Source organism: Talpa occidentalis, unplaced genomic scaffold, assembly GCF_014898055.3.
Source record: "Talpa occidentalis isolate TD23 unplaced genomic scaffold, MPIMG_talOcc4v2.1 talOcc4.11, whole genome shotgun sequence".
Classification (NCBI taxonomy): Eukaryota; Metazoa; Chordata; class Mammalia; order Eulipotyphla; family Talpidae; genus Talpa; species Talpa occidentalis.
In genome coordinates, this window is record NW_023601104.1 from 50400004 (window position 1) to 50410286 (window position 10283).

At 44.7% G+C, this 10283-nt stretch overlaps 1 long non-coding RNA gene across 1 annotated transcript in view; it reads right to left on the bottom strand.

Annotated features, from left to right (window-relative positions):
* The window catches only part of LOC119239004 (uncharacterized), a 64571-nt gene extending 57524 nt beyond the window's left edge, over window positions 1-7047 (bottom strand). The window contains exon 1 of the long non-coding RNA XR_005123724.2: window positions 6333-7047. This is a non-coding gene — a long non-coding RNA (uncharacterized LOC119239004). The remainder of the gene's footprint in view (window positions 1-6332) is intronic.
* Between the last annotated feature and the right edge of the window lie 3236 nt (window positions 7048-10283).

A 10283-nucleotide genomic window follows, 5' to 3' on the forward strand; every position in this document is an offset into this window, starting at 1 on the left:
GTTAAAAAGTTTCTACGTTAAATAGCCTACTGCTTACATTTTAAAACTTTCATAGTTGATAACTTTTTATCCATTTTGAAATACCAAGTGCTGTTCATGAGCTAACCATTGGGGACAGAAAACCGGAGTGAGCTCTGCCTTCATAAAGTACTCAATGTACTAGGAAAGAGGGGCAAGCTAACCCATTACACTGCCATATGGTAAAGGGTATTGATGGAGGCTAAGAATAGAAAAAATTGGAAAGGAGAAACAAGGTCAAGAACCTAACTCACAGGGCCTCCAGGGTGGTGCAAGGGGTTAAGCATGGCATTATGAAGCAATCCATTCCATCCCCTGCTGGCCAAGGAGAAACCCACATGGTGAGGCAAACCTCTCCTGTCCCGCCCACTGCTCCCCTCAGCAGTGTATTTCAGTCAGTCTGCCTGTTCTGTTCCCCACTCTGTCTCTGGTGGATCCTCTCACCCACCGCATCTCTGGCCTGTACCCCAGCTCTTGTATGCATAAATAAATAAATATTTAAAAAAAAAAAGAGGGCCTCCCCTGGTGACGCAGCAGTTGAGCACTGGGCTACGAGGCTGCCCGCAGCCTCTGCAGCGCTGGTTCGTTCCCTGGCAGCCGGAGAGGGTCCCACCAAAAAAAAGAACCTAACTCACACAAGGAGGAACGGTTAGAAGGGAATAGCCGTAAGCCATTAACCCACTTACAGAAATCAAGACCCTTAGGCATCAACACCCAGAGAAGGAGGCACAACACCCAAAAACTATCAGACTACAAACCATCCACCCACAAAGATGAGCCACTCCCTACCAAGAGGATAAAGCCTAATGCTGCCCCCACCAAAGGGCAGCTCTTCCTGCCCGCTTGTGTCTATGCAAGTGTCTGACTATCCTATCCCTTTTCTAATAAACCTGCCCCTTAAATATAACTACCATCTCTGCCTCATGGAGAAACTTACCCCATGCCGCAGAAATGAGAGCTCTGGTGAAACCTTTCCCAGAGTGAACCCAAGGACCCCACACTCTACAAAACTACATCAAGTATTTTTATGTTATATGTTATGTTCTATGTTTTATGATAGCCCAGAGAAAATCATAGAAGGCTTCTAAGAAACTGTGCTTGAGGGGCCTCCCTGGTGGACCAAGGGGTTAAGTCTCAGCACTATAAAACTATAAGCAGCCACCGCAGCACGAGTTCAATCCCAGGCCCAGGAGCTAACCCTCATGGCACAGCAGACCTCTACTGTCTTATCCACTGCTCCCCTCAACAGTGTATTTCAGTAGATCTGTTAGGGGGAAAGGATGTCCTGAGCTAATCCCATACAGGCTTTGTGGACCCCACCCCCACTCCAGACTAAGGTCATCAAGACACTGGGAAAGACAAATCCCATCACCACCAAAGGGAAGGTGGCTGGGACCTGAGGGTGGAGTTAAGCAGCCAGGTTGGGTATAAAAACCAAACACGTGGCCCTTGGGGTCTCTCGCTCTATTGCTCGCCTCCTGGCTTCACCGCTCCTGGCTCGCCGCCAGCTCTCAGAGTGCCATTTGGGATTCCTGATCGGCGGATCGGGTAGGACGCATTTAAAACTTTGTCTCCCACTTTTCTCCAAGTTGTACATTTCCTCATTTCCCCTTCCCTTGTAAATAAACCTTTTATTAACCTTTTGTGTGTGCCTGCAGTAGAGTATTGATAAGTCCTTTTAAGCGCGTGGGTGAGGACCCAGTCAGGCACCCTGTTTTGTATCGGGGCTGCCCTATAACATATCCACCTGTTCTGCACCCCACTCTGTCTCTGATGACTCCACTCACACATACCCCACACCTCTGGCCTGCACACCAGTTCTTGTATGCATAAATAAATCAATCTTTAAAAGAAAAGAGATAAATTCACTTTGGACAGGCTGAGTCTGAAGTATCTGAGTGACATTTAAGGGGCAGTTGAGCATATGGATCTTAAACTCAGAAGAAAAGCTTAAGCAGAAGCCAGAGGCATTAAATTTTCAATAAGTTTCTGGTAATTGAAGCCATAAATGTGGATGAGGTCACCCAGGCAAAGCTCACAGAGTAGGAAGACCAGAATATACACAGGAACTCTGGCATTTAGGGGCAAAGAGTCCACAGGGAATCACTAAAGGGCACTCAGAAGGAGCCAATTGCAATTTAATAGCAAAGAGAGACTTATGGGAGAGAGCAAGTGAGGCAGGGAAGCTAGCAATACATGTGACCCAGGAAGGACAAACAATGAGGATGGGAAGTGTTGATCTGTTTTGTCCACATGCGGCTCAACTGATGACTCACCACTTATTTGTGGATTGATAAGGGAAAAAAACAGATTAAAGAGGGAATGGGAAGTAAGAAGAGAGTCAATTCAGGCTTATCTTCACAGGAAGACTGGCTAAAAGAGAGGATGGTACAAGGATTTGTTTGGTTTGGTTTTCAGATGGGGAAGGTGTGAGAAGGCTTATAGGCTAAACATAAGGATATGAGTTGGCACCAGAGCCAAAGCCTAACATGGCAGCTAGCACATCTTTTCCTAGAAGGGAAGGATGGAAATATGGGAGTCAGATGGACATAAGCACAGAAGAGTAAGTTAAGAAACTCGCTACTTTACCACCTTGTTTTGGTGAAAAAGTAAGACCTGTTGAGAGTGAGCAAGATGTTGAGTGGAGGAAATGGAAAAGAAAAGGGAGGGGCAATGGGAGAAGCTCCCTGAAACTGTTTAGGGATTGTCAGGTAGAAAACTGTGATTTTACCAGCAGTCCCCAAGGAATCATATATAGTGAAGATGATAAAATGGGCGGCTCCAGGGTGAAGTCTTGCTGGCTAAGTATAGGGGAAAACTAGGAAGCAAGAGGTTGGTGGAGAGAGAATTGAAAGAATGGCTGTGAAAATTGGATCAGAGAAAAGAAGTAAATGCAGAAAAGAGACAATGGAGTAACTGAAAACTGTGAGTTTGGAAACTGGAGTAGATGAGTGGGAGAATTTCTATCCTAGAGGAGGATAACCAGGGCTATGCTTCTGAAGTTTAAGATTATAGACAGGCACAGGTTGTGACCATGGTGAACCATGGCGAGGTTGTGTCTAGGATGATGGTAGAACCAAGGATTGAAAGGAAAAGTCTGCAGACCAGATGTCAAAGTCTTCAATGAGCATGGAGAAAAGCTTGGGAGATAAGTGGAAAGGATAGTGCTTTCGGTTGAGACTGTAATGAGGAGCAAGGTCAACCAATTCCAGCTGCCTCCCACCACCAGTTCCACTGTGAGAGGAGACAGGTAATGCCACAGAGGAAGAGAGAGGAGATAGAGTGTTCAAGAAGCTAATTGCAGAGATTTTGTCTACACAGGGAAAGAATGGCATAAGATAGGGTTGGCAGCAGGGGCTCAGTGCAAGGTTGTATCTAGAACACCAGAGCACAGGGGAAAGTGAGACATTGGTACTGCCAATGTTAATATTCAGAACCCTATTTAAATGAGGTTGGGATGCCAGGGAATTCTGAGTACATATAGATCAGCACACTACACAAGCCATAAAGCCTTGCATTTCCCACTGTTGACTTTTTCTGTGGAACGAAAGGGTTTGTCCATTCCCTTGTCTTGTAGGTGAGGGATCCAAGGAGAGAAGATAGAAGTGCACTTGGCTATTATTACCAGGAATGCATTCTGTCTGCCCATTTCTCCTACAGTTTTGCTTTCAAATAAAACCCTAGTATCTATGGCTTTGCTAGTTGATTGCCTTTTCAGGTCGACAGTATCTTAAAGACAGAGTGCTTGGACCAGACTGGCTTACAAGAGCATCAGTATAGTCACCAGCAGACCACCAGTAGTGTCCAGGAGGAAAGAGCAACCCCTGATTGCAGTCCAGTCAGCAAGTCAGGATGTTTGCTCTTTCTCAGACTGTCTTTCTAGTACCTGTTAAAAAGAACTAATTTTGTGCCTCAACAAAGTTCACCCCTCGGGCATACAGGTGATGGAAGCAACCATCCATGCAGACTACCTGACCTCAGGCCCATGGCCAGAGAGGGGGTGGAGGAAGACAGTCAATCAGGGCTTCCAGCTTCTGAAAAGTAAGCGTCCTGAGCAAAAGCTAATGGCACATTTAGGTCTGAGTTGAGTGTTAGAAAACAAAGTTCAGTGCAGCATTTTTAAAAGAAATGCACACATACATGTACAACCACATAGCTGCATATATAAATTAGTGCCTGGCTCACTATACTAAAAACAATTCAACCAGAATTTACTAAAGATCCAGTTACTATGTATTTTTAGATTTGTATGAAACTTCATAGTTCTTAATTGAGTATAACAAATGAACACTTGTATTGGAAATTTTTGCATTGCCTCTCAGACTCAAGAGTTATCTGTGAAGGGCCTCCCTGGTGGCGCAGGCGGTTGAGTGCTGGGCTGTGAAGCTGCCCACAGCCTCTGCAGTGCCGGTTTGATTCCTGGCTGTCGGCGAGGGTCCCACATGGCATGCAGACCTCTCCTGTCGTGCCCGCTGCTCCCTTCAGCAGTGTATTTCATCAGTCTAGTCTGTTCTGTTCCCCGCTCTGGCTCTGGTGAATTCTCTCATCCTCCTGCGCTTCTGACTGTACCCAGTGCTTGTATAAATAAATAAATAAATAAATAAATAAATCCTTTAAAAAAAAAAAAGTCTTCAAAAAAAAAAGTCAGGGGCCTCCCCGGTGGCGCAGCGGTTGAGCGCTGGGTTGCGAAGCTGCCTGCGGCCTCTGCGACGCCGGTTCGATCCCCGGCTGCTCCCAGCCCACCAGAGGAGGGTCCCACATGGCGCGCAGACCTCTCCTGCCGCCCGCTGCTCCCCTCATCAGTGTGCTTTGTTCCTCTGCCTGTTCTGTTCCCCGCTGTGGCTCTGGTGAATTCTCTCACCCTCCTGCGCTTCTGACTGTACCCAGTGCTTGTATAAATAAATAAATCTTTAAAAAAAAAAAAAAAAAAAAAGTCATCTGTGAAGTAGCCTCCATTTAGACTTTGACTGTCACCCTTTGTCATAGCTCCCGAAGAATCTCCTCTCCCTTCTTTCTTTCCTGCACCCTCCAAATATTCTCAACCAATCTTTCTTACCCTGCTTTTCCCTTCAAATCTTTTGGAATAAGAGTATAAAACATTATCAAGTTATCTTAACACCCACCAAAGCACCTACAGTTGTGATGATACCCACAGGCACTATTTCCTCTTTTTTTTTTTTTTTTTTTAATTTTTTTTTTTATAGAGGCATGTTTATTTATTTATTTGTTTGTTTGTTTGTTTTGTTCATACATGCACTGGGTACAGTCAGAAGCGCGGGAGGGTGAGAGAATTCACCAGAGCCAGAGCAGGGAGCAGAGCAGGCAGAAGGACCGACGTACACTGCTGAGGGGAGCAGCGGGCGGCAGGAGAGGTCTGCGCGCCATGTGGGACCCTCCTCTGGTGGCCGGGGAGCAGCCGGGGATCGAACCAGCGTCGCAGAGGCTGCGGGCAGCTTCGCAACCCAGCGCTCAACCGCTGCGCCACCGGGGAGGCCCACTATTTCCTCTTTTCCAGTACCTTTACACCTAGTCTCAACCACCCCTTCCAAATATACAGTCTTAGTGCTGCCTTTACCCTTTGCTAACAAGTAATTTACTCAAAATCAACAGATTTAATAGAATTTAATTCCTTCTTTTACTCAACCTTCTGCATGCATCATTTAATACTGCTGAACATTTCCAACTAAAATTTTTCCATAGTCTTGGTTTCTACCACACTGCTCCATCCAACCTTTTCATTGAGTGCTCACTACCCCTTTGACAACCCCTAGTTTCTTCCCCATCCCCTAAAGACTGGCTGACCTCTGCCTCCCCTCTGCAACCTCAGTGGTCTCATCCCTCCCTTCAGGACTCAGATGTCACTTTGGGTCTTTATTATACCTGTAGGTAGACTATATCTAAATATGATTAAAATAATAATAAAAGTTATCATTAACATATTATAATTGTCTAGCCCTTCCCTGGTCTCACATTTCAAAGGGTTCTCATAGCCATTAACTCATTTCCTCAGAAAAAAACAAGTGCATCCCTATTTAATAATTATGGACACTGGAGTCCAGAGACATATTCAAGTCCAAACTAATCTTGAACCACAAAATCACTTTTCTTTCCACTTGCCTCACCTCTGTTAATGACAATACCAGTTTTAATTCCCTTGACACCTCCCTACTCCTTAATCTGTACCTAGTGATAGCAAGTCATTTTTCTAAGTATCTCCTTTTGCCCTGTTAGGATCTGATCTGCCATGCCCACACACACATAGCTTCACTCTTATCAAGATAATGAACTGGTGATTGTCTCGCAAATTGCCTTACCTGCTACCACTGGCTATTTCTGCTGATTAATCATGTTGAGTTCCAAGAAAACTTCCATTCTAAAAATACTTTCAGCCTATGAGAAAATAACAATGGGTTTCAAGAAACTATACCATGTTGTTTGTCTCCTGAAAGTTTTCATTTGAATCATCTTCAGCTAAAAATGATCCAATAGTTCATCAATCTATTCATTTACCACCCACTACTGTGTGCCCACAACAGGCCAGTGCTGAGCACAGAAAAGACCAGTGTGACATAACCTCTGCCCTTAGAGTGTACACTTTAATAGGAAACATGTGCATATGTCCCATGAAAATAAAGATATAATTAAGTTTAAAACTGTAGTGAGTGCCTCCCTTTGTTGGGGGCTGTGGGAGTGGTAGGGTAGGTCATTCAGAACTACCGTTTAAGGAGCCCAGCAAGGCAGCACACAGAATGATCACACATGGGCAACAAAACATGGGATTCAGGGGCCTCCCTGGTGGTGCAAGGGGTTAAGCACAGCACCAGGAAGCTATCCGCAGTCACTGCAGCACAAGTTCAATCCCCACCTGGCCAGGGAGCTACCCACATGGCATAGCAGACCTCTCCTGACTTGCCCACTGCTCCCCTCAGCAGTGTATTTCAGACTGTCTACCTGCTCTGTTCCCCACTCTGTCTCTGGTGAATCCTCTCACCCCCCACACACACACCTTTGGCCTATACCCCAGTTCTTGTATGCAGAAATAAATAAATCTTTAAAAAATAATAATAATTATTATCTGGTTTAGCAAGCAAATTTTTTTTCCCCTAGATTTATTTATTTATACAAGCACTGGGTACAGTCAGAAGCACGGGAGGGTGAGAGAATTCACCAGAGCCAGAGCTGGGAGCAGAGCAGAGCAGGCAGACGTATGAAGTACACTGCTGAGGGGAACAGCGGGCGGCAGGAGAGGTCTGCACGCCATGTGGGACCCTCGCGCGGTGGCCAGGGATCGAACTGGCGCTGCAGAGGCTGCAGGCAGCTTCGCAGCCCAGCGCTCAACCACTGCGCCACCGGGGAGGCCCAGCAAGCAAATTTTTTTCCTTCATAATATTTGCAGGGTCTATGACAAAAAATTAATATGCATAATATAAAAATAATTCTCACAAGTTAACAATAAATAAGATAAACCAGTGACATAAATTCTCGACAGAATCTTGAGTGAACCTACTTTAAAAAGAAAGATAACTATATTTTTTAAATTAGCAAAAGAAAAGAAGAAGTGTTTTAGAGAAAAAATATAACCTATAACATGAAAAAGATGCTTGATTTTAATAGTAGTTAAATTCAAATTATAGCAATGACTAGATGCCATTTTCAACCGATCAGTTAGGCAAAGATTAAAAAAAAGTTTGCTGGCCGCTGTTATTAGATGTGGGGATGGAAAAAGAACTTTAATCACTGTTAATGAGGGTATGAATTGTTATAACCTTCAAAAGAGGGTGCTTGACAACCTACATGAGAACCAGAAAATTCACTTACAGGAATTTTCCCTAAGGAAACAAATCCATGCCAATGGGCAATATCCCTAAGCATTGTTTATGGGACTCAGGATGTGGCTGCCAGGTGCCTTAAAATACTGAACAAGACCTGTAATAGTTTCCCTTACAACTGAATGACTCCACTTCCCTGGCCACCTCATTCCTTTCCTTTCCAGTCCCTAAGGTAGGTTAACCACTGATTCTCACCTGGACGAACCAAATATGCAATGTACAACTTACATGCTTTGGGGTTGGAAAGAGGGTGGGGAAAATCAAGCTGTAACTTTCTTTTTTTTAAGATTTATTAATTTATTTATGCATAGAAGAGCTGGGGTACAGGCCAGAGATGCAGGGTGGAGGGCGAGAGGATTCACCAGAGACAGAGTGGGGAACAGAACAGGCAGACTGACCGAAACACACTGCTGAGAGGAGCAGCGGGCAAGACAGGAGAGGTCTGCCTCACCATGTGGGTTGCTCCCTGGCCGGGAATTAAACTCGTGCTCCAGAGGCTGCAGATTGCTTCATAATGCAGTGCTTACCCCCTTGCGCCACCAGGGAGGCCCTGTAACTTTCTATCTTGATGAAAAATGTTCAATTGTATATTCTCACAGAATACATGGAATTATGGACTACATTTCACCATATATGTATGTGGTTTCACACATTAGATAGCTGTATTACAATTTGGTATTTTTCAACTCCCTCTAGAAATGGTCAGGGGATGTATCTATTTCTATAGGCACCTCCTATGGTGCTCACCCGAGGTTGTACAGATAGCATTAGCCTTGTACCTCAATCTTCCCATCATGTCCCAGACCCAATTCTTCCTCACTACTGCCAAAGTGAACCTTCCAAGAATCTTTTCATGATATTTCATCTCAGTATGATGGGCAAGATTCTTCACGCTTCTCTGCCTCTCCCCTATGCATACCAAACTATTATAATTCCCAAAGGAACATGCTCTTTTCACTCCCCTACACCTACACAAAACAACTACTATTCCCTCTGCCAGGAACTACCCAAGTCCCCACTTCTGGTCCTTCTGCTCACTTTTAAGTTCCACTATGTCCTCCATGCTGCTTTTGCCATCTCCTTCAGAACCCTAAGCAGCCCTTCCTCCCCCAACAAGGACACAGTATGCAGCACAGTCCTCTAGAGCACCTACTATCTGCACTGTCACTGTCACTGTGCACTGCCACTGTCATGCCCACTACTCATTCAGCTCCTAGAAGACAAAGCATAGTTTATATCCTGAACAACGCCTAGGACAAAACAGATTTTCAACAAATGCTTGTTGAAGAAATAAATTAAAAAAATTAAGAACTCTTAGAATACCTTAGAATATTTTAGCAAAAATAGCATCAGAAAAAATAAACACACAGGGGCCTCCCTGGTGGTACAGGGGTTAAAGTCTCAGGGTTATCAAGCTATCGCCAGCCACTATGGCATGAGTTCAATCCCCAGCCAGGGAGCTAACCAAGATGTCACAGGAGACCTCTCCTGTCTCGCCTGCTGCTCCCCTCAGCAGTGTATCTCAGTAGATATATTTGTTCTGTTCCCCAATCTGTCTCTGGTGAATCCTCTCACCCCCGCCCCCCGCACATCTCTGGCCTACCCTCCAGGTTTTGTATGCATAAATAAATAAAAATAAAAATAAACAAACACACAACTTCCTAAAATAACTTATTAAGAATAAAAGTATTCTCATATATACATTTTTTAAATGTGTCATATTATACTTACATTGAATGTTGTAGAGAAGTCGTGTTTTCAAAACACAAATGTTTCGGTGATATCATCTGTCAACTTAAAAAATATTTAAAATGTGTCATACTTAAGCACCTAATAGTCATGACTAATTAAGCCAGAAATTAACACCTCCCTCTTCCTGTTCTAGTCTGGGATAAAGATATAAATCAGAGGGCATGAAAATCTGATGACAGCTAGGAGTTGCTGTTTTAAAAAAGAAGAAAGTGTTATTGAACTCAAGGGATCTGTCACTTGGATGTGTCAGTCAATAGACCAGACAGAAGTTTTGTCAGAGGGGGCCTCTCTGGTGGTGCAAGGGTTTAAGACACAACCTATGGGGGCCTCCCCGGTGGCGCAGTGGTTGAGCGCTGGGTTGCGAAGCTGCCCGCGGCCTCTGCAGCGCCGGTTTGATCCCCGGCTGCTCCCCGGCCACCAGAGGAGGGTCCCACATGGTGCGCAGACCTCTCCTGCCGCCCGCTGCTCCCCTCAGCAGTGTACTTCGGTCCTTCTGCCTGCTCTGCTCCCCGCTCTGGCTCTGGTGAATTCTCTCACCCTCCCGCGCTTCTGACTGTACCCAGTGCATGTTTAAACAAAACAAACAAACAAACAAATAAATAAAAAAAAAACATGCCTCTATAAAAAAAAAAAAAAAAAAAGACACAACCTATGAAGCTAGCCACAGCCACTGCAGCATGAGTT